General features: G+C 36.2%; 1 protein-coding gene and 1 pseudogene across 2 annotated transcripts in view; both read right to left on the bottom strand.

The window, feature by feature from the left end:
- LOC149733229 (uncharacterized) overlaps window positions 1-24948 on the bottom strand; it is a 169264-nt gene that overhangs the window by 121596 nt on the left and 22720 nt on the right. The window lies entirely within an intron of this gene.
- On the bottom strand, window positions 10898-11751 carry LOC149733233 (uncharacterized; annotated as a pseudogene).

The raw sequence follows: 24948 nt of genomic DNA, 5'->3' as shown, positions 1-24948 counted from the left end.
ATTCGCATGCGAAGAAGATATTAGGTACAAGGCTCGATGCAGCCACTCCTGTAGTCATGTGTATGGGAAAAGTAGAATACAAACTAGTTAACAAAGGTTTCACTAAGAAATTATCCCAGGCAACCGCTCTTAGTTTTCCAAATAAATAAGAAGCCAACATTGGTTAAATTGTTTTTATTTTTTAAATTGATTTACGCCTTTTCTTCACTTTCCTATCCACTGCACTCTCCACCTTTTTGCACAACACATAACCCCACACAAGTAAAATGTTAATTTTTGCACAACACATAACCCCACACAAGTAAAATGTTAATTTTTGCACAACACATAACCCTACACAAGTAAAATGTTAATTTTTGCACAACACATAACCCCACACAGGTTAAATGTTAATTTTTGCACAACACATAACCCTACACAAGTAAAATGTTAATTTTTGCACAACACATAACCCCACACAAGTAAATTGTTAATTTTTGCACAACACATAACCCCACACAAGTAAAATGTTAATGTTAATTTTTGCACAACACATAACCCCACACAAGTAAAATGTTAATTTTTGCACAACACATAACCCCACACAAGTAAAATGTTAATTTTTGCACAACACATAACCCCACACAAGTAAAATGTTAATTTTTGCATAACACATAACCCCACACCAGTAAAATGTTAATTTTTCACAACACATAACCCCACACAAGTAAAATGTTAATTTTTGCATAACACATAACCCCACACCAGTAAAATGTTAATTTTTGCACAACACATAACCCCACACAAGTAAAATGTTAATTTTTGCATAACACATAACCCCACACCAGTAAAATGTTAATTTTTCACAACACATAACCCCACACAAGTAAAATGTTAATTTTTGCATAACACATAACCCCACACCAGTAAAATGTTAATTTTTGCATAACACATAACCCCACACCAGTAAAATGTTAATTTTTCACAACACATAACCCCACACAAGTAAAATGTTAATTTTTGCATAACACATAACCCCACACAAGTAAAATGTTAATTTTTGCACAACACGTACCCTCACACAAGTAAAATGTTACTTATTGTAAAAACCAACTCCTGTAATACGAACGTATTCTAAACTTTCTGCAACACATTTTTGCAGAAGGCATGCGAGCGACAATTAAAATAAGTGGCGAAATGACTTGTACCGGATTTGGCGTACTGGGTTAAAGTGGGAACCGCCCACAGAAATAAAAAAGAATAGAAGGCGCATCTCCAATGTCGGCAAAGGAGAGAGCACGATACACTGTCTCTCTTTCGCGGGTCGTTCCCGTTTACTATTGTAGTCAATGGAGTCGATGAAGTTTTGTGTAGTTTTTCTTCGTTTTTTGACTTAATTTAAAGTTATTGTGTAAAAAAAACTATTTTCTAATATATATATATTTCTAAAAAACCGTTTGCTTGAAATTTTTGATTAATTTTTTTAAATAATTAAATTTCCTAAACAAGTGGTAAACTGTAAGCGTTAACGTACCAAATAACCAAACTAGCTTAACAAACTTGAATAGTTGGTGTAGTTTTTAAAATAAACAGCTAAAACCTTCCAAAAATACTATGCGCCTATCTTTTACAATGGAGACGAAGGGAAATGGGGACGGAGTTGGCGGTCACGTGAACAGAAAAAAGAATATATCACGGTTTTGAGCAGTTGCGCGTTCTACTCTTTTTTATTTCTGTGGAACCGCCCAGCATAAGGATTTAAAAACAGGTGATATCGTATGATACGACTTTCTGTATGGGACACTTTTACGTTTCAGTGCTGGTATGTCGCAATGTGATGTTGGATAAAGACCCGATATTCCCATTTGCCTTCATGATACATGACAGAAAGTTTGCCTGATACCATCGCGACTTCTTTCACGATATAGGATTGAATAAAGCTGTCAATGTACCGTTCGTGACGGATCGAGAACGGGGAATCACAAAAGCTTTTCAGGCAACATTTCCAAAGTTAGTAAATGTATACTGCACCAAATAATCATGTCATCCGAGACGTGGGGTTTTCGGTGAAACAATTTGGAACCACAGATGACGTTAAAGGGGCATACCAACGAAAAAATTAAAATTTGTGTATTGATAGATATGCTCAAATGTGATCTAAAGTTAAACAGCTTTTGAAAAAAATGAGTTTGAAAACCGCAAATTCGACCGCTGGAGTAAAAAAAAAATGGCCGTTTAGCAATGCATGGGATTTCCCATAAGAAAAAATTTCACTCAACTTTGATCGTTTCTACTTTTGAAAATACTAAAGAAAATTCAAATTTGATTTCCTATTTGGTATAATGGATGCTTCTTCTTCAAACCTATATAAAAAATAATTGTAAAACATAGACTTTGTTATGTTTTAATTTTCGATTGAACATAGCTACATAATATGCTGACTCAGCACTTTTTTTCTTAGTAGTAAATTTTTAGAACTTTTTTTATATTAAAAAGTTCATTATGTCTCACTAGTACCTACTGTATAATTTTTTTATATAAAAAAGTCAGGTTTTCGTGTTGAAAATTCGGTTTGAAAATATGCGGAGTCGGCATAATCTGGTGTGTACCCACCTACTACGTTCAATCGAAAAAATTAAAACATAATAAAGTCTATGTTTTACAATTTTTTTATATATTCTTGAAGAAGAAGCATTTATTATACCAAACCAGAAATAAAATTTGAATTTTCTTTGGTATTTTAGAAACTAGAAACGATCAAGTTGAGTGAACTTTTTTCTTATGGGAAAAATCCCATGCATTGTCGAAACAGCCGATTTTTTTTTACTCCAGCGGTTTTTTTTTCACTCAATTTTTTTTAGAAGCCAAATCGTTTTGGCAAACTTTGATGGTACGTTTAGGTTACATTTGAGCATATCTACCCATATACAAATTTTCATTTTTCGTTGGTATGCCCCTTTAAGGTTGTAAAGGACGACATAGAAAAATTGATAAATGTAGTTGACAAAGCAACTTTTCATGAAATACTTGGCGTATTGTACACCACATGGACAGAAAAGTTAAAAGAATATTTAAATAAAAATCTGAAACAAGACCTACTTTATTGCAAGGAAGTTCCCAGCTTTATACAACGTCTTGAAAACTTCAGTAAGCCACAAAGAGCTCCCGTTAGACGTCCTCCTTATGGCGTTTATGCAAAAGGTTTACATAAACGGATTTTCTCGAGCGTTGGCTCGGTACGGTGACTATCAGCTGATAACGACTTGGCAGTTCACCACTCGAAGGTACAGCTTGTACCGATACCAAAATTAGAAGACATCATCAAAGAAATATTACATAACATTTGCTCAAACCCATCCCGACCAAATTACCCAGTGTTTTTATGTTCAGACACAAGTCATTTACTTAAGGTATATCATGCATTATTAATATATTACTGAATCATATAATTTCTTTATACCATACAATTTATTGCAGACAACTAGAAATACACTGTTTAGTTCTAAACCTGAAGGAACCAAATTTTTTAACAAAGCTGGGAGGGATATACTTTGGCCATATTATATTACTTTATAACAAAGATAGTGATACACCAAACTAATTTGACTGATGTTGAAAACTTCAGTAAGCCACAAAGAGCTCCCGTTAGACGTCCTCCTTATGGCGTTTATGCAAAAGGTTTACATAAACGGATTTTCTCGAGCGTTGGCTCGGTACGGTGACTATCAGCTGATAACGACTTGGCAGTTCACCACTCGAAGGTACAGCTTGTACCGATACCAAAATTAGAAGACATCATCAAAGAAATATTACATAACATTTGCTCAAACCCATCCCGACCAAATTACCCAGTGTTTTTATGTTCAGACACAAGTCATTTACTTAAGGTATATCATGCATTATTAATATATTACTGAATCATATAATTTCTTTATACCATACAATTTATTGCAGACAACTAGAAATACACTGTTTAGTTCTAAACCTGAAGGAACCAAATTTTTTAACAAAGCTGGGAGGGTTATACTTTGGCCATATTATATTACTTTATAACAAAGATAGTGATACACCAAACTAATTTGACTGATGCACATATTTATTTAAATTCTTATGGCAAGGTATGCTATAAATTTACAGCTCCCTTAGATAGTTAATTTTTATACTAAATTGTGTGCAAAGCTGGCGTGTAGGGTCAGTCAATTAAGCAGGATGTAGCAGACAGCTGATGGGACATCAGAATTTATTCTGCTGTTTAATACGTTTCTTCGTCTGCATAATGCTTCTCTGTTTCCTTATGCTGAATATGTATCTTTTCTACTGTTGAAGTGTCTTCGTCAAGACAAGTGTTTTTACCTTATTTATATTAATTTCACTATACAGTTCACTCTGCTGTTTAATACGTTTCTTCGTCTGCATAATGCTTCTCTGTTTCCTTATGCTGAATATGTATCTTTTCTACTGTTGAAGTGTCTTCGTCAAGACAAGTGTTTTTACCTTATTTATATTAATTTCACTATACAGTTCACTTTCCATATTTGCAGTCATTCGTTAAGTTAAAAAAATACTGGAAATCTCAATCAAATACGCACCTTTGCTCTTTTTACCTGAGATCAGTCAAGCGTGACGCGTCTGAAACATGTAAAGGAGGTTGTTTCGCTTTATTTAAAATAAACTTATAACAGAAATGCGGTACAACAATAAAACTGTATGTTTGTTTTAATTTTTATTCATTTTTTAAAAGATTATAGGAAAGTGCGATCTCTTCTAATAGTAAAAATTTACCAAACAGTAACCGGGCGAGTTCAGTCATTACATTTAAGGTGTCTATGGTGGCAGTGATTGGAAATAGACTTTTTACTTGAATTGTGCATGATGTGCTGTTAACTTCTATTTGAATAAGCTTTTAGATAAAGACTTCTAATTCGTAACAGCCGAAGACTGTGACTGGATATATAGACTTCCAATCTAGTATAATAATATTTAGGAACAGTTAAAGACTATTGTTACTTAAACTGGATAAAGACTTCCAACATTGGTAGCAGAGGATCATGTCAAAGAAGACCACTCCTAATGTTGGCTCCTTTCCTTATTCTCAAATGTGGCAACTGCTCACTTGTGTGAAAAAAAAACAACAAGCAAGAATTGTTTTATTGGACAGTCTGAAGGAAATGAAAAGCACAAAAGGCAGTGTCACAATTAACAACAGAAGATCTTCACAATGAAAATGGTGCAATTATTGGGAAAATTAGTGTGTGCAATTATTGGGAAAATTAGATACAGCATTTAAAGAAGAAAAAAATGATAAAAGCATACAACATTTATACAAAGTTTATAAACTTCAAAATAAAGAAGAATAAACTTCAAAATAAAGAAGAAAGTCTATTTCCAACCACTGACCCATCAGGTTAGTACTTAAACACTCGGCCTAATACAAACTTATCGAAAATCCCCTTAATATAACGTAGTTAGAGATGTCAGCCTACAAACTTATCGAAAATCCCCTTAATATAACGTAGTAGAGATGTCTATGAAGTCGTCGAGCGTTTCAATGTATTTGCGCAATTTTAAAGCAGCGTGTGGTTTTGCTATATTCAGTTTTGAGCATATTTGTTGTTCAGAGTGAATTCGGCATGGCCCTGGAGCATATCTGTTGTTTAATGTTATTTTAATAGAACTAAAGTTTTGGCTGTCTGCTTTAATGTTATTTTAATAGAACTAAAGTTTTGGGTTTTGCTATATTCAGTTTTGAGCATATTTGTTGTTCAGAGTGAATTCGGCATGGCCCTGGAGCATATCTGTTGTTTAATGTTATTTTAATAGAACTAAAGTTTTGGCTGTCTGCTTTAATGTTATTTTAATAGAACTAAAGTTTCGGCTGTCTGCTTTTATATTGTTTTGTAAATAGGGGCTAAACTGATTATGATAAAGAAGATACGTGAAATTTTTAAAAACAATCAATATTTTATAAGCTAATGTTACACTGCTAATTTCAAATATTTATATTAATTGTTTCACAATCAAATTCGAAATTGTTGTCCTTTTTTTGGCACAGCAAGTACGGTTAACTGATATAAGTTTACAATCATCACTCATTGCTAGAGTTGTATTATTCTTTAACAATCATTCAACCCTCACACAACAGTGAAGAGATGACACAGCGGGGCGGCGGAGGAGGGGTTAGAGGAAAAGGGGGTGGCAGATGGAGGGGCGGTAAAGGAGGAAGGGGGGGTAATGGGGGAAGTATGTTTTCACTAGATCATAGTTTTAGAGCTATGGAAGATTTAGAAACGATATTTATTATGTAGTTATCCCATAAACATGAAGCTAGGAATAAAATATTAGTGACTAATTTTGCAAATAGAATGTTTGGAAGATTTAGAAAAGATATTTATTATGTATTTATCCCATTAACATGGAGCTAGGGATAAAAGATTAGGAATAATTTGCAAATGTTAGTTTAACTCAACGAATAAAAACCATAAAAAAAATGATTTTTTACAGATTTATCCCTTTTCACCGTTTTAAATTTTTGCGAAGGTGAAAGATAATTTATTATAACCGTTTTTAGATGAAGAAACAGGCGGTGAAAGGGGGTAAAGCTTGTTGACTCTGACTTTTATTGTTAGTTTAACCCCTCAATAAATAAAAACCATAAAAAAATATTCACCGTTTTAAATTTTTGCAAAGGTGAGAGATAATTTATTATAATCATTTCAATTTAAAAACTAAAGCAAGAATGTAAAAGTAACTTCTAATCGAAGTTAGTGTTTTAGGTTTGTTACAATACCTTTATGTTTTACAGAAAAAAGAGGTGTGTTGTGATAGGCTTTATCACTTTACTTTGCAGATGGCTGCCATTTGAAGATGTAAGTTCCATACATTCATTATCCCGATTCATTTTTATATGTACATTTTTTCAGTTTATAAAGCGCAGGAGAGGGCAGCAGAGGTGGTATGTATTTATTGGTATTTATATATTGTTCCAGTTTTACTCCTTTTTTCACACATTTAGGGAAGAGCAGAGGAGGTCATAGGGGCAGCCGCGGTTGTCGAGGCTGCGGAGGACGTCGCGGCGGCAGAGGTTGTGGCTGTTTAAAGACAATAAATTTTATATAAAATGTTGGCATTCAATATTATGTTATAGAAAACTAAAGTAGTTTAAATGTTAGTTTAAAAATCAAATTGTCAGCTGTTCCACCACGCACCCATGAGGTCGCTTTGTATGCGTGTTCGTTAGGTTTTCACCGGAGAACTTTCGCAATGCCATGGTGGGAAAAAAACAATGGAGATGTTAACCAACCTCGGCAATGCCATAATGTTCCGATACGTAATATATTCAGAATTGGCAGGGTCTTACAAGACACACAGTGTATGTTGCTGTTATAGCATATGCTTGAATAATAAGCATTGGCCGGGTCATACAGGAAACACAGTGTATGTTGCTTGAATATAAGCATTGTATCATATGACGGTTTATCTTGGACAGAAGTCTTGTTAAGGTGATTTTGATACCACATTATTAGTTCTACTTTATTTATGGGCAACAGAATGTTGTATTTATCTTTGCTTGCATCATGTTCACTCCAACACATTTCGTAGGAAACCACTGCTGGGATTTTGTACATTGAACCCAACTATTGGTTTCTCTATCATTGTCTCCTGCATGATGCGTGGCGTAGTGGTTAGCGCGCCTGCCTCTAACCCAGAGGTAATGGGTCCAAGGCTCGTCGCTGCTACCATTGTGGGCGTATGTGTCCTTGAGCAAGACACTTCACGGCAATTGCTCCAACCCAGTGGTCACTAATGGGTTGTCCAAATTATCAGCCATACATAAAAATGAATAAAATATCCAAAAAAAATAATCACCCACAAAGTAACATACTTGGTAACTCGTAAGCTGGCGCGAGGTGCACACCCGTGTTATAACGACTGTCGTTTTCCGGCCACGCGAGGATAAAGTAAGTTGCATTCATTCATTCATTCATTCAACCACATATATTAATACCAAGTGGTGTGTTTTTTGATAATTATACGAAGAATGAGTTCTCTGGATTCCAGTAATTGGCTTTAGCAATGATTTTCCTTCACAAAGCCACTTTGCATACATGCAGATCAGTGGTCCACAGCACATGTAGTCACTCTGATACTTCCGCTTTGTTGTCATTGTGTCGACTGATGTGATTTGGATACCAAATTTATCTTTTAATGTCTACTGCCAGTAACACCCATTTAGGTTCCACGGAATAAAGATAAATTCCTTCTTGCTTAGATTTACATTTGACAGTTACCACGTTCCATCATTTGTGCCACTGCAGAATCAGTATATGATATGATATGTGCATTATCTCTGCACAAGCAACTGAGAAAACTGTTGATTATTTCATCATACAGCCAACCAACCCGAAACTGTTTGTCATAGACGTGTATTTTTTGTATTTGTTCAGGCATTAATTTCAATTCTAGGGATAACAGTTGAAAGTATGTTACAGAATACGGGCCATGTTGTAATTTGTCTGTGATGAATTTTTGAACAACTCTGCATGGCAGAATTTCTTCGTTTGTGATGGATTTTTTAATAACTTTGCATGGCAGACTTTTTTTCAGCATGACTATTTCCTGCTGCAACCCGCTTTGTCTTTTTACGAAATACACCAACGTCACTTGGAGGTTCCAACTGGGTAACTGCATGCAAAGCTGACAGCCGCCACAATTCTTGTTTGTTTTTGGGAATTTTCTTGGCAGTTCATCATACACAAATGTTGAAGGCATATTTCTCTTTTTTTTTAACTTGATAAGAATTTGAGGTTTCAGAACACTGTATGCAAAGCTGACATGACCTCAGCAGCCACAGTACCATGCCTGAATTTAAACTTGTTCGTTTTTGGAAATTTTCTTGGCAGTTCACACAAATGTTGAAGGCATATTTCTCGAATTTGAGGTTCCAGTACTCTTACACCTTCTTAATGTTTACAAAACTTGTCCAAATTTTTCTTTTACATGAACCGATGCTTTATGGGAGTGCACGTCATACAGTTTATCTTTTAGAGTATTCATGCTGTCCAATATTTCAATAATAATTGTTTTGAAAGGTTCGTCACATTTGGATTGTTCTCTTTCCCCATTACTTTTAACTTCAGTAACCGCTGTGATAGGTTCATTTGGTATCCTCTCTTGGTTATCTTGATAATCAATATCCGATTGTTTCAGGAGTTAAAATCACTAGTTTTTATAACATAATTTGCCAAGAGTGATATAAACAGAGTCTGAATATCATTTTGGAAGTGATTTCCAAGAAACATCGTCATATTTATTGTGAATACAGCAAACCTATGTTTGCAAGTTAAAAAACATTTCTTAAAGTCAGGGCAAGAACATCTTCGAAATTCTGATTAAGATTCAAAATAAACCTCATATTCTAGCAAACTCTCACTGCTGCGCACTTTGAACACAGTACAACCAACTCGAGTGACATAATCAGTGGGAATTGAGGAAGCATTATTACAATGCTTTACATTTTTTGTTGGGTGATTGTGTAGATATGATGGAATATAAATGAGGTAACATCTGTAAGAGTCCGATGCTAGTGCGTTTTCATCAATGTATCTGTAAAGATTTGGGAATAGCGTAAATAAAACATACGTTTGTAAGTTCACAATTCAACACACATGGTGCATCAACGAATAAGCTCGTAAAAAATCGGCTCCAAGAGGACATGAGAAATCGGCGATGTGGAACTTCCAGCTAAATTTACCTGCTGACAAGTTCAAATGCATTGCTTTTGTACCATAAGTTAGTATTTTGCTTCCGTTACCCAGTCGAAAAATTATCCCAGAATCTTACAAGGCGTATACTCGGCCCATGCAATGGCCAAATGCAGATGTTCGGGGTAAGATCGGTTAAATAAGCACGGATATGTGATAAATATGTCTTGGCCCAGGCATGATATAACGGCATAATTATCGAAGTAAATCTACGATGTTTCGACTATATATCTACAACATTTAAAAGATAAAATCGCCATTTTTCAGGGAAAAAATTTATTTATGTACAGCGAAACAAAAACAAATAGAGAAGTGAAAATATGTTACAGTTAAATCAATTGTTCAGAAACAGTTTTTCGCTGTCCGAACCTTTCGATTCTGATGATGAACTGACACCAGTAACAGTAACCACTTGCTCAGTGTTGTCTAAATTATCTGAAAGTTCTGAATTCAACACTTTTGATTTCCGTGCGTCTCGACCACCCTCCCAGTCACACACACCTTGTAGCACACTTGTAACTTCTTGCCTCAGAATTGATGCATTAAAGTCTTTGTGGTGTGTATGTGGCAGTACACATGGGCGTCGCCAAGGGGGGGGGGCGTCGCCATGCCCCCCCCAAATTTTGAGTTTTAGAGTAATGTTATTGGTGAAAAAGTGTTACACGTGCTAAACAGTGATGTTCAAATGGGGGATCTCGATCCGGTTCTAGATCTTTTTTCAAATTAAAAGAAAAAAAAAGAAAACATTTAAGCCTGTTTTTAAATTTCTTACACATGCTAAATGATGAGGTGCCAGTCCCTATTATGACGCAAATAATCGCCGTGTGAAATGCTATTATGTCGTAATTAGTTGCTAGGTCAAACAATCGCTATTATGATGGATGAACTCACGTGTGAATCCATACTATTTCGTAATAAACAGTCTAGCTAAGAAAAACAAATCTCAAATTTTGTGACAAAAATGGCTGGTGGTAGGCAACGAATGGAGTTTTAAATGTAGTTGTAGATCGTTGTGTTTTCATGCGGCGTAATTGTGAAAAATAAATGCCATTCACAGTACGCCTTTCCGTGTTTTGTGTTGTAATTTGGAGGTTTTTCAAACTTAAAATACAACCGTAAAACATTTGGCCCCCACTTTTAGGCTGGCTACGCCCTTGGCAGTACAGCTTTAAAAGAAAAAAGTACTAAATGTAACTTCAATTGCGTAATTGTCAGTCAATGCGAGTCAAGTATACAGTACCATAAATCGACCTAAATATAAAAAAATGCAATTTACCAAGTAAAATGTTATGAAGCCTGTGGTCTTTAAAGCTTTTCTTGGTTGCTTTGCGTTCCCGTTCCCAATCCTGACAAGGAATATTGCTGAACAAGCGATTTTTTCATAAAGAGTCAGATAAAAGCTCGGATGGTTCCTCTTAAAATCCTTTAGAAAAACGGCCAGGTCCGGTATTTCTCTGTTATTTCATTTGTTAGTGCAATAAACACCAACACATATTGGTCGCATAGCAATACTGTAGACAAATGAGGATAGGGTAAGCTTGTAGTCCGGCGAGTGAGTAAAAAGTGGTAAACCATCAATGTTAACGATAACCTGATAGTTAACTGGACCATCAATGTTAGATAGCCTGATAATTAACTGGGAACTTCATCAATTAGGAAACGCGTTAATAATACACTTTTCAAAGCAGATATCCAGTTAGGAAAATGAACATACTCTCTCCTTTCCCCATTGCATTATATTCTAATTTTAGACAAGGTAACAATGTTTTGGAGGATTTTGGAAGCTCATTGTAGAATGGATGTATTAGTTTTAATAAATTTGTAAGTGAAGACTTTCGCATACTAGGTTCATTCAAAGCCCAAAATTGTATCACCTCCTTTATTGAGCTGCTAGTCATATCTATAGTTTTCTCTTGGCGTAGAACATTTTCTGTGTTTAAAACTACAGACTCCTGACACGATAAACCTATCGTTGTTTTTTTATCACTGACCTTTTCTTCATAAACAAAGGAGTTCGGACTCGATGACGATTCAATGTCACACAAAGAGTAATCAGATGAACTACTACACTGCTTGATAAATGTGAATCATTGACAACCAATGGTGGTGGGGCTGCTGTTGATGGCAATAACATCTGCTGTTTTCTTCTCACATATCAAATGTGAACGCCCAAGTTCTGACAGTCGTTTATAATTTGTACGCTTACTTTTAAAACGAGGCATTGTTTTTAAAAGAACAACGCGGTAGGAAAAACTAATTATTAGTCTATTTTACAATGTTAATACAAATCCTTTAGTTCGAATTTCTATATGTACATCAATAATGCAAATACAAAGTACTATATTTTATGTGTATTAATGTAATGCACTTGATTCTAAATCCTACATAAGTGTGCACTCGAAACTGTTTATTGTAAACTTTGGTGGAATTTCTTTTTGGGGGTTTTGTTTTTTCATCATGCTCCAATCTTTACGCCTTTTATCCAAAACAATATTTCTTTCTTTTTTATCAATAAGCGTGTTTTAACACAACTGTTGTTTTACCGTTACTACCTGTCTTTTCGCTTTTGTCAACTCTTGTTCTTCGCTATCGTGACCGAAGAGACGAAATAAATTTCATTCATTCATATATATACAAATACTGAAGCTGAAAAGTAACCACGTATTCGTCTTTCTACACAAATTCTATGTTACTCCACTACTCATATTATACAGATAAATTGTTACAAAACTAATCTTGTTCTTCGCTATCGTGACCGAAGAGACGAAATAAATTTCATTCATTCATATATATACAAATACTGAAGCTGAAAAGTAACCACGTATTCGTCTTTCTACACAAATTCTATGTTACTCCACTACTCATATTATACAGATAAATTGTTACAAAACTAATCTAACTGAAAGTTGACTGGCGTTTCTCTTATCGCTTCCAACGTTTGAACGAATTCCCGCGTGGCGCCTTTTCCATTGTTACGCCTCAGCGCGCACAGCAGGAGGACAACTACAAATAATTGCGCGAAAATGCTTAGATCAAAGAATCTAGATATCAGCAAGTAAGGACAAGGCAACCGCAAGATAATTAAACACTTCGTCAGTTTAAAAAAAATTTTTTTGGGGGGGGTTGTTTAATTTATTTTTTTATTTTAATATTTAAAAAAATAAATTAGTACGGAATTCTAATTTTTTTTATTAGTAGGTGGTGTAATTAGTTCCACGGCTGAGGTGGAGTAAATGAATTACTTTTACATAAGTTTTTCCCAAACAAGCAGTAAAATACCAAACATGGCTTGTAACCACCTGGGCCAAATTCGCACATACTGGGCCAAATTCGCACATATGGTTATCTCCTAGTTTTTATCGGTTCTTCAACCAAAGATAAGTAGAGAAACTATGTAGCTGTCCCGAGGATAACTGATACATAATTTCCGACTGGGCTAGAGTGCTTTTTTGAACATTAGAAGCCACTTGTGAAAGCTCTACAGAAAAAGGTGCTTAAGCATTTTAGCAAAATGACAAAGCTAATGTTTAATTTTTTAAAAAATATCGAAATTTTTTTAAACATATTTTCTAATTCAGTGTCCGTTTCAATCGCTGAAAATTCAACAGGAACAGAAGATTTTGCAGCCGCCCTGGGATGGCATACTCGGCTACCGACTAAACTAGTCGCCGCCTAAATTTGATTTTGCTTTTTTAGTCGCCCGACTAAAATTTTAGTCGGCCGATTTTACCGACTAACTTCTGTAATGAGTAATGCACCGAAATTAGTCGGCCGACTAAATGTGAAAAACCACCGACTAAATTTTAGTCGGCCGACTAAAAAAACGCGTTAACTATTGTGCGACCGACTAGTTTAGTCGGTAGCCGAGTATACCACCCCTGGATTCATCCATAAATCGCTGTAACACCCCTGGATTCCTCCATAAATCGCTGAAAATTCAAACAAGTCGGATATTCTTTTACGCTTTGATGAAACGTCTGCTGATGGGCTCATAGTAGACAGACTTTGACCAAAATAGATCTGCAACAAATTAATGGATAAATAGATTATTTTTTAACAGTCCAGTGCCGTACAAAGGCGCATGTTACGTCCGTTAACGGACACGCGCCAAAATTAATTTGGTCGCATTTTTATGTTTAAAATTTAATTCAATAGGCGGATGCGTGCACTAATATAAGAGAGGAATAGGCGATTGTTTCTTTATCGACGATACCTCACACGATTTCGCAGTTTTGTTTTATGTACTGCTGGCGTTTTCAGACGGAGAAAAAAAGGACGAGATGGCTGCCTGTCTACGGATGTTCTTCTTTGGTGGCATTTTCTTAACGATCGATATTTCGCTTATTAAATAAATACTTTTCATTTTTTATAAAATTAAATAAATACTTTCATTTTTTATAAAATTAAATAAATACTTTCATTTTTTATAAAATTAAGTTTCATGGGAGTTTGTAACACTTATTCCGGATAAAAATCATTCCGGATAAAAATCGTTTGTTATGTGACACAATGTTGTTTTTGTTACGTAATACGGAGCCCTGATTGTAATCACGCATTGCGTTACAATCAGAAACAAGTCGACGTATTGTAGTTTAAAACCAATCTTACCCGTGTGTGCGTTATATTCTTTATGTTACATTGCATGTTTTTATGGATTATGTTACGTTTTTTATACGCGTCCATTATTTTCTAAGCAAAAACTTGCGGACCCTTTTTAAATTCCTGGATACGCCCCTGCAATCTACCAATTACAAAAAAATATGCACAATATAAAAACATTTGTCTTTTGTACCAATAATAATTGCTTACATTATGCATTCCAATCCTGTTCGCTATTCGGGAGCTCTAATTAACTTTAAATGAATATATTATATCCACCGACCGACTACTAAAATGTGTATGTTGTAGTAAACAAAGATTCTGATTTCCGCGCAGTTCTGTTTGTGCAGTCAAGCGTGATAGCGACAAGCCCAGGGTAACCGCAAGTACAGATTCCATTGTATGAATTGAAAATCGAAATTCCTTAGCTTTATCTTGTACACCTGCTACGCCACATGTTTCCAATTCCCCAAGAGCGTGCAAAAATGGAGACAGCATCTCAACAAACAAAATGACATCGTGTCGTTCATCAACCCAACGTGTTTCACACAGAGAGTACGCAATTTTGACCGTCGAGATTGCGGAACAAAACCTTCAATTGCTTGGCCAAGGTACAACTGGTTTGGGACTTGAATTTTAAAAAATTATGACGCGTAACAGCTGACGTACGTATCGGACGAAGTTGAGTTGATTTTCCCAACACCAGATTAAGCACGTGTGAAGAGCAATGCGTGTAAGCTGCTAGCGGGTGCAGTTCTATTATTTTGGTTTGGACTCAAGAAAACTTGCCTGCCATGTTACTGGCACCGCATTTAACTATGCACAATCAATATTATACCGTTGTAATGTGTGGAGTATAACCTCGGCTAAAGAAGAACCCGTCAAACCTTCAACTGCAACATACCCGAGAAAATATTCTCTCACGACCAAATCCCCAGTCCCCGATTCATCGACGTAGCGAGCACACAGAGAAAATTGTTCATGGCATGAAACATCGGTGGTTTCGTTGGCAAGAATCGAAAAAACCCCGAGGAGTTGATTTTCTTTACCAAACTTAAAGGAATTATTTCATCACACATTGCAACAATCTTGTTCTGTGTATGGTGCTGCTCATGTAATCAGCATTATGAGTGCAGTTACGAACATGGTCTAACAAAATTTCATTGCCAGACTGAATGCTGTATCTCAGCAGAGCACGGAAGGTACCTTCATTGTGCCCAGCTTCAAAATCATTCGGCGTTGTTTTTGCCACCCGCAAAACTTAATGACTTAGGGTGGTATGCAGAGAGTATACTTAACTTTTTGCTTGATCTTAGTTTAGCTAAACGGAGATCAAGCAAAAAGTTAGTTTAGCTAAACGGAGATCATGCAAAAAACTTAAGTGGTATGCAGAAAGTATAATCAGTGATTCTTAACTGGTCTATGTTTATCTTTTTCGTGTTTGTGACATAACAATGGACGAGATTACTCCACGAAGAAGGCAATTCTCGGTAAAAATGGCGACAAAAATGTTTAATAAAAGTCAAAATCGAATTTGTTATTGTTTTTATACCTCTAACGTAATAGTAATCAATATAAACAGTAAAAATAGTATGGAAAGAGTAGCAGCAAGTCGGAGTAAGGTCAGTAAGCGGTTACCGAACTTTTGCGATCCGAAGCGCTTTTTCTAAAAAGGCTCAGACTCCGTTAAAACCTATAAAAACGATCCAATACAATCTATTTGACGTGGATTTACAGAAATTAATATTATGTCGCGTTACCAACCCTAAAAACTACCAATTTGCATCGCCACCAGACACTTAAACAGCCAATTTCGCTGTTTAACTTTTTGACGATAATCGACAATCAAAAATCGGTAATTAACTTTGATTATACTTTCTGCATGCCGTTTAAATCGTTGTTATGTCAACAATGAAATTTGATCTAAGATCAAAGTTAATTATACTTTCTGCATACCACCCTAAGCATACTACGGTTTTTCATGGCTTCTTCGTTTCGCCTGCTGCTCATTTGTGAAACTACAGACGGCCAAGTTGGAGATACCCCAGTTTGACTCAAAACATTCGGCTTTTACACAGAACATTTTTCATGGTATTTATGTTGTAGCGGTTGACTGTGCTTTGGCACAGATTTAATGATATAAAGATAGCTAAATTTAACACTAATGAATGCATAAAGATTGAATTTGAATATAAAAAGCAACGTTGTATGGCGAAAACAAAAGCATGACAGGAATAGAATGCAGTTTCGCCGTTTACGTAACACCTAATTTTTCGTCATTCTAATCGTGATAATAAACAATTACCCAGTTGTGTATGCTAGGCAATTGCCACATGCCAATGGCGCGTTTTATCGTTTTGCTACTCGTGTTTTTCCCTTATATATAAACCTTTACTTTCCTGCACTGTTAGGCAGTACGGGGCTTGCAATACCCTGCTGTTCTCACTTTGTCTCTAAGCACGATGCCGCACTTTCACCGCGTAATAAACTGAGATGTGCCGTACAAGGGTCATACATCGGTATGCAATGTTGCGGAGTCGGATAGCCTGAGCGTCGGGGCAGGAACGGATAGCGTGTGCGTCGGGGCAGGAACGGATAGCGTGTGCGTCGGGGCAGGATGGAACAGCGTCGTCGTGAGGCTGCGGAGCGCGAACCACAACTTCAGCATTATCCGGCCCCCACAATGTTTTGTGTGTTTGTTGAGGATATCCAAGGCGTGTCTTTCCAATTTGTCAGAGGTGTTTGACTACCAACACGTTTAACTTATCTCTCTGCCGTGCCCGGCCCAAACAAAACACAGCATCGACAAAACGCCCCGTCAAGCAATTTATTACAAGACAACCAATCAAATCGTTTTAACCACGCAAGTTGAAGGACAAACATTTTTACAGTTCTTTTATTTTTTTCAAAAGTAAAACCAAGACTTGGCTTCCAAGCATTCTTTAATATGTTTTATTTCTGGGGCGGCTCAATTTCGGAAAGATTAACATAATGGCCAACATCCATTTCGCTGACATTCGCATTCTCGGTATTCTCAGACGGAGCTACACGTAATGGCGCCGCGTACTCACTTTTCAAAGCCTTACACGAGAAAAAAAAGGACGAGATGGCTGCCTGTCTACGGTTGTTTTTCTTTGCTGGCATTTTCTTATCTTGATCGATATTTCGCTTATTAAATAAACACTTTCGTTCTTATGAAATAAATACAATTAACCTTAAATAAATACTTTCATTTTTATAGAATAAATACAATTAAGTTCCATGGGAGTTAGTAACACTTATTCCGAGCTAGTAACACTTATTCCGAATAAAAATCGTTTTTTTTTTATGTGACACAATGATGTTCCTAACTTGATCGATTGCTGGCATTATCTTAACTTGATCAATTTCTAACTTAATCGATATTTCGCTTATTAAATAAATACTTTCATTTTTATAAAATAAATACAATTAAGTTCCATGGGAGTTTGCCATTATGGCATTCTCAGACGGAGCTACACCTAGGCGCCGCGTACTCACTTTCCAAAACCTCACACGATTTCGCAGTTTTATTTTATGTACTGCTGGCGTTTTTAGACGGAAAAAATGACGAGATGGCTGCCTGTTTACGGATGTTTTTCTTTGCTGGCATTTTCTTATCTTGATCGATATTTCGCTTATTAAATAAATACTTTCGTTCTTTTTATGTGACACAATGATGTTCCTAACTTGATCGATTGCTGGCATTATCTTAACTTGATCAATATTTCCTAACTTGATCGATATTTCGCTTATTAAATATAAATACTTTCGTTCTTATGAAATAAATACAATTAAGTTCCATGGGAGTTTGTAACTTTTATTCCGGATAAAAATTATTGGCATTCTCAAACGGAGCTACACCTAGGCACCGCGTACTCACTTTCCAAAACCTCACACGATTTCGCAGTTTTATTTTATGTACTGCTGGCGTTTTTAGACGGAAAAAAATGACGAGATGGCTGCCTGTTTACGGATGTTTTTCTTTGCTGGCATTTTCTTATCTTGATCGATATTTCGCTTATTAAATAAATACTTTCGTTCTTTTTATGACACAATGATGTTCCTAACTTGATCGATTGCTGGCATTATCTTAACTTGATCAATATTTCCTAACTTGATCGATATTTCGCTTATTAAATATAAATACTTTCGTTCTTATGAAATAAATACAATTAAGTTCCATGGGAGTTTGTAACTTTTATTCCGGATAAAAATTATTGGCATTCTCAAACGGAGCTACACCTAGGCACCGCGTACTCACTTTCCAAAACCTCACACGATTTCGCAGTTTTATTTTATGTACTGCTGGCGTTTTTAGACGGAGAAAAAATGACGAGATGGCTGCCTGTTTACGAATGTTTTTCTCTGCTGGCATTTTCTTATCTTGATCGATATTTCGCTTATTAAATAAACACTTTCATTTTTATAATTTTCTTATCTTGATCGATATTTCGCTTATTAAATAAATACTTTCATTTTTATAAAATAAATACAATTAAGTTCCATGGGAGTCAATTAAGTTCCATGGGAGTTCTCGTAACACTTATTCCGAATAAAAATCGTTTTTTATGTGACACAATGATGTTTTTGTTACGTAATACCGAGCCCTGATTGTGATCACGCATTGCGCTACAATCAGAAACAACAGTCGTATTGTAGTTTAAAACCAATCTTACCCGTTTCCTATTATGTGCGTATTATTTATGTTACATTGTATGTTTTTATGGAGTACTAACTACGTTTTTAATACGCGTCCATTATTTTCTAAGCAAAAACTTGCGGACCCTTTTTAAATTCCTGGATACGCCCCTGCAATCTACCAATTACAAAAAAATATGCACAATATAAAAACGTTTGTCTTTTTTACCAATAATTAATTGCTTACATTATGCATTCCAACCATGTTCGGGAGCTCTAATTAACTTTAAATGAATATATATTATATCCACTGTAAATCCACCGACTACTAAAATGTGTATGTTGTAGTTGATTTCCGCGCAGTTCTGTTTGTGCAGTCAAGCGTGACAGTTTGAACGAAAAAGCTGCAATTAATGACGTAATGCTGGAGATTCCATACATGTTACATTGGTAAAAGTCATATCCCTTCCCAATGGGTGCAGAGCATGGCGCCCTCTATAACAGGCCTGGACACCGTCGGTGCCTCTCGAAACTGGAGGCGGATGATTTTACAGCACTAGTACGAATTGAGTAGACAGTTTTGACAGTTTTGATGAGTTGTATGACGAATTCTATCGCATTAGATAACAGTAGTTTAAATGTTTGAATTTTTCCATTTAGCCTGCGTGTATTATTATGTTTATGATTGGCCACCAGTGTAAAATTTCAAGCTTTGTTTGTTTGGTTATGCGCGCATGTGTTGTTAGTGCTAAATTAAGCCCCTCAGACATTTTAACTAAACTTCCCTAACTATAAATATTCTCTAAAGTACAAGACCTACCATTTCTCAGTTCATTTTTTTGCATTTATTATTTATTTAATTTCATGTGTAAGTAATGCAATTCCTCTACAATTTACAAGTGTGCTCCTGAAACTGTTCACTGTGAACTATTGGTGGAATTTCTTTTTGTGGTTTTTTTTTTCCATCAGGGCCCAATCTCTGGGTCAATAATGCTCTTTAAAGCCGACTCCCCTATTGTACGGGTCGTGTCTTTACGCACACTTGTTTCTATTAGAATTTTAACTGAAAAATATTTTTAAATTTCTACCGTAATCGAAGAGACCAATAAAAGTTACTATTATATTATTATTATTATTAATTTCAACATGTCAGCTCACCCTTTGTTTTTTTATTCTTAAATAGAGTTGAGAAAGATGGCATTGAGGTGCCCAAACGACATTTTCCTCTGCAGAAGAACAGCCTGCTTTTAAAATAGTTCCAGATTACATCCATAATGGACCAGGTCACCAGGTAAATACCTATGAACACCCAAGCAATGAAATTCTTCAGCGTGTAATAAGCCAGCTCTGTGATATAACTGAAGCATACGATCTTGCGCACTTCACCTTTCTTCTGTCGCAGCTGCGTCTTATGTTTGCAGCTTCCCAGTGGTCGCCGTTTTGAAACCGACACCATGATTTTCGCAATTCCGCTTCACAACATATCACTCAGTGCTTACAAAATGATTCGTCAATCCGCCACAGCAGCGATTGGTCAATGTAATGATTTTCGCAATTCCGCTTCACAACATATCACTCAGTGCTTACAAAATGATTCGTCAATCCGCCACAGCAGCGATTGGTCAATGTATGTTTAATGAGGTAAAGCTGATCGAGGCGATCTTCTGGAGGACATGTTTTAGGATATGCTGAAAATGCAGCAGCGGATGGTCAGGATAAAATGCTTGCTACACATGCTATGGTTGTTGAGATTGCTTGTCACTTTGGTGGACCGCGCTATATCCCTGCAAAAAAATAAATGCCGATCAGCTAAAGGAACTTCTTATCGCGCTGCCTTAACTGTAGTTGGTGCTGGCGGTAGAGGTGTCATCCGAGCTCCTACATAATTTGAATAGAGGTGGACTGAGTGTGCCGACTGTCTATTTTGTACATAATGCTTGTAATTTGCATACCAAGACTGGGCCGATTTCATTTTGCTGAACTGTCCTTTGTAGATGCACTTTTAGCTAGTAATAATGCCGCCTGCAACGTAAGTGACAAAGAAAAAGTCTTCGGGATGCCTCAGGAGGCAAGAAAAACTGTCCAACTAAGGATAGGCATAGCTATTATATATAATATGGTGTCATGTTGTTGTGTACTGTTACTTTCGTGGGACGTCGATGAGACGTACAAATAATGTTTATAACATCATGTTTAGTCCCAGACTTCTTTAAAATGTTTTGCTTTTACCAGTTAGACAAAAAAATGGGCAAAAATGACTAAAATTTTTAAACTCAAATTCTTGCATGCAACGTAAATTTAAACTCAAAATATAATTTTTAATCTTGCATGCAACGTAAGTGACAAAGAAAACTTTGGGATGTCTCAGGAGGCAAGAAAAACTGTCCAACTAAGGATAGGCATAGCTATTATATATAATATGATGTCATGTTGTTGTGTACTGTTACTTTCGTGAGACTTCGATGAGACGTACAAATAATGTTTATAACATCATGTTTAGTCCCAGACTTCTTTAAAATGTTTTGCTTTTACCAGTTATGGGCAAAAATGACTAAAATTTTTAAACTCAAAACATAATTTTTAATCTTGAAAATGATCTCGGATGGTGTTAAAAGTAACACTATTGAACTCGCCATCCTTAAATACTCTAATATGGATACCAACATTGTGTCTCTGGCTCCTCTAGAAATAATTTTAGTCTAGTACTCAAGTTAAACTATGCACTAAATAGAAAAGTCCCAGACTAACAGAATTCGTTTATGCGTGAAGATTGTTTCGGCGGTGTGTGACGTCACGGACCGTTTTGGCGCGTATAATTAAAAAGCTAAAGGTTTTTTTTGTTTATTTTTTAAAATTAGTGTTATGAATGACCAAAACAATATTTAAATTTGGCATTTTTTTGCTACTGTTTAATGTGTCTTTAAACTGACTTTTGTGTTAAGTTGATACGTCTCGCGCTCCGCCCTAGTATTGTACAAGATTGACAGTTCTTGTGCGTATCGTTGCGAATAGTGTTGTATTTTGAGCTTATTTGAGCATTTTAGTGTAGTAGTTTTTATATGGTATTGAACTGTAATAGAAAACCTACATCAGTCTGGTCAGTAGCGGTAGGCCGTTAGAGCAGCGTCCCGGAACACTTCACGTAACAAATGTGAAATTGATACCGAAGAAAGTATTAGGGCACTACTTAAAGACTTTTTTATGCAGCGGAGGTTAGCAAACATTTAGAACTATTATCACCTTTTAAGTACTGGGAGTAGATTCTTTTGCGAATATACCTAACAATATTTAAATTTGGCATTTTTTTGCTACTGTTTAATGTGTCTTTAAACTGACTTTTGTGTTAAGTTGATACGTCTCGCGCTCCGCCCTAGTATTGTACAAGATTGACAGTTCTTGTGCGTATCGTTGCGAATAGTGTTGTATTTTGAGCTTATTTGAGCATTTTAGTGTAGTAGTTTTTATATGGTATTGAACTGTAATAGAAAACCTACATCAGTCTGGTCAGTAGCGGTAGGCCGTTAGAGCAGCGTCCCGGAACACTTCACGTAACAAATGTGAAATTGATACCGAAGAAAGTATTAGGGCACTACTTAAGACTTTTTTATGCAGCGAAGGTTAGCAAACATTTAGAACTATTATCACCTTTTAAGTACTGGGAGTAGATTCTTTTGCGAATATACCTAAACAAGTAGACATGGCGAGAGGGTACTTTGACTACGATGAGGCTGGAATGGGAAAGCCTGAAGCGTATGATAGTTCATCGAGAACATCACAGGTGGGAAACACGTCAAATGACCCCCCATAGCTGGTCATGGATGTTTCAGTTGTGGTTAGTATGGAGACATCTGGGGTTTCTGTACCGTGGTAGTATGGAGACATCTGAGGTTTCTGTACCGTGGTAGTATGGAGACATCTGGGGTTTCTGTACCGTGGTAGTATGGAGACATCTTGCGAATATACCTAAACAAGTAGACATGACGAGAGGGTACTTTGACTACGATGAGGCTGGAATGGGAAAGCCTGAAGCGTATGATAGTTCATCGAGAACATCACAGGTGGGAAACACGTCAAACGACCCCCCATAGCTGGTCATGGATGTTTCAGTTGTGGTTAGTATGGAGACATCTGGGGTTTCTGTACCGTGGTTAGTATGGAGACATCTGGGGTTTCTGCCCAAACGTACAAACGAAAATTTTATGCTAACTGAGAAATGGACGTTGGAATAACCGAGAATCTTTCAGAATGCAATTGACAGAAACAAGTTTGGCGCTGGCTTCACAAATATAAAGGTACAAACCAAATTGGCGCTGGCTTCACTAAATATAAAGGTCTACAAACCAAAAAGAACAGGAATTAAACGCAAAAATGCGAAAACGAGGACGGCAAATAGCCATAGAACGTCAGAACGGAGGCGGTGCAACAGATGTGGAATTATTGACTTAATCACTCTTGAGTTAAAAATGTGGAAGTGTGAATAGTGTTGTATTTTGAGCTTATTTGAGCATTTTAGTGTAGTAGTTTTTATATGGTATTGAACTGTAATAGAAAACCTACATCAGTCTGGTCAGTAGCGGTAGGCCGTTTAGAGCAGCGTCCCGGAACACTTCACGTAACAAATGTGAAATTGATACCGAAGAAAGTATTAGGGCACTCCTTAAGACTTTTTTATGCAGCGGAGGTTAGCAAACATTTAGAACTATTATCACCTTTTAAGTACTGGGAGTAGATTCAAGACTTTTTTATGCAGCGGAGGTTAGCAAACATTTAGAACTATTATCACCTTTTAAGTACTGGGAGTAGATTCTTTTGCGAATATACCTAAAAATAAGTAGACATGGCGAGAGGGTACTTTGACTACGATGAAGCTGGAATGGGAAAGCCTCAAGCGTATGATAGTTCATCGAGAACATCACAGGTGGGAAACACGTCAAATGACCCCCCATAGCTGGTCATGGATGTTTCAGTTGTGGTTAGTATGGAGACATCTGGGGTTTCTGTACCGTGGTTAGTATGGAGACATCTGAGGTTTCTGCCCAAACGTACAAACGAAAATTTTATGCTAACTGAGAAATGGACGTTGGAATAACCGAGAATCTTTCAGAGTGCAATTGACAGAAACAAGTTTGGCGCTGGCTTCACAAATATAAAGGTACAAACCAAATTGGCGCTGGCTTCACTAAATATAAAGGTACAAACCAAAAAGAACAGGAATTAAACGCAAAAATGCGAAAACGAGGACGGCAAATAGCCATAGAACGTCAGAACAGAGGTGCAACAGATGTGGAATTGACTTAATCACTCTTGAGTTAAAAATGTGGAAGTGTGTAATGTACAGAAAATTGTATTACCTGATTGCATTCAATGTGAAAATTGCAATCTGTGGGTACACTATGCAGGTTTAGCAATCTGTGGGTACACTATGCAGGTTTATAAATGGATAAAGAATTGCAGCAAGATAACTCAAAAGAATCAAAGTTTGATGAAAGATTAATGTGCTCATATTTTATTTAAATACAAACAACCAATATCTGCATTGGGGGATGGAAACTGTTTTTACACGTCGTTTAACCAAATGTTGGGGTTGTTAGGCCACGGCGCCATCATGTTCAGGTAAGATTCCACATCTTACTAGAGATTCTTCTAAATCCAGAATTAAAACTGCCAAAAAAAGATCAATAACTGATCCAGGTAACTGTAAGTTTGATAAAAGATTTATGTGCTCATATTTTATTTAAATACAAACTACCAATATCTGCATTGGAGGATGGAAACTGTTTTTACACGTCGTTTAACCAAATGTTGGTTGTTAGGTCACGGCGCCATCATGTTCAGGTAAGATTCCACATCTTACTAGAGATTTTTCTGAATCCAGAGGACCAAAGAATATTATGATAAATCCTATATGTCGAGGGAGATTTATGTGCTCATATTTTGATTTAAATACAAA

This window comes from Ciona robusta, chromosome 7 (genome assembly GCF_009617815.1).
Source record: "Ciona robusta chromosome 7, ASM961781v2".
Lineage (NCBI taxonomy): Eukaryota > Metazoa > Chordata > Ascidiacea > Phlebobranchia > Cionidae > Ciona > Ciona robusta.
This window is presented reverse-complemented; position numbering and strand designations above follow the sequence as displayed.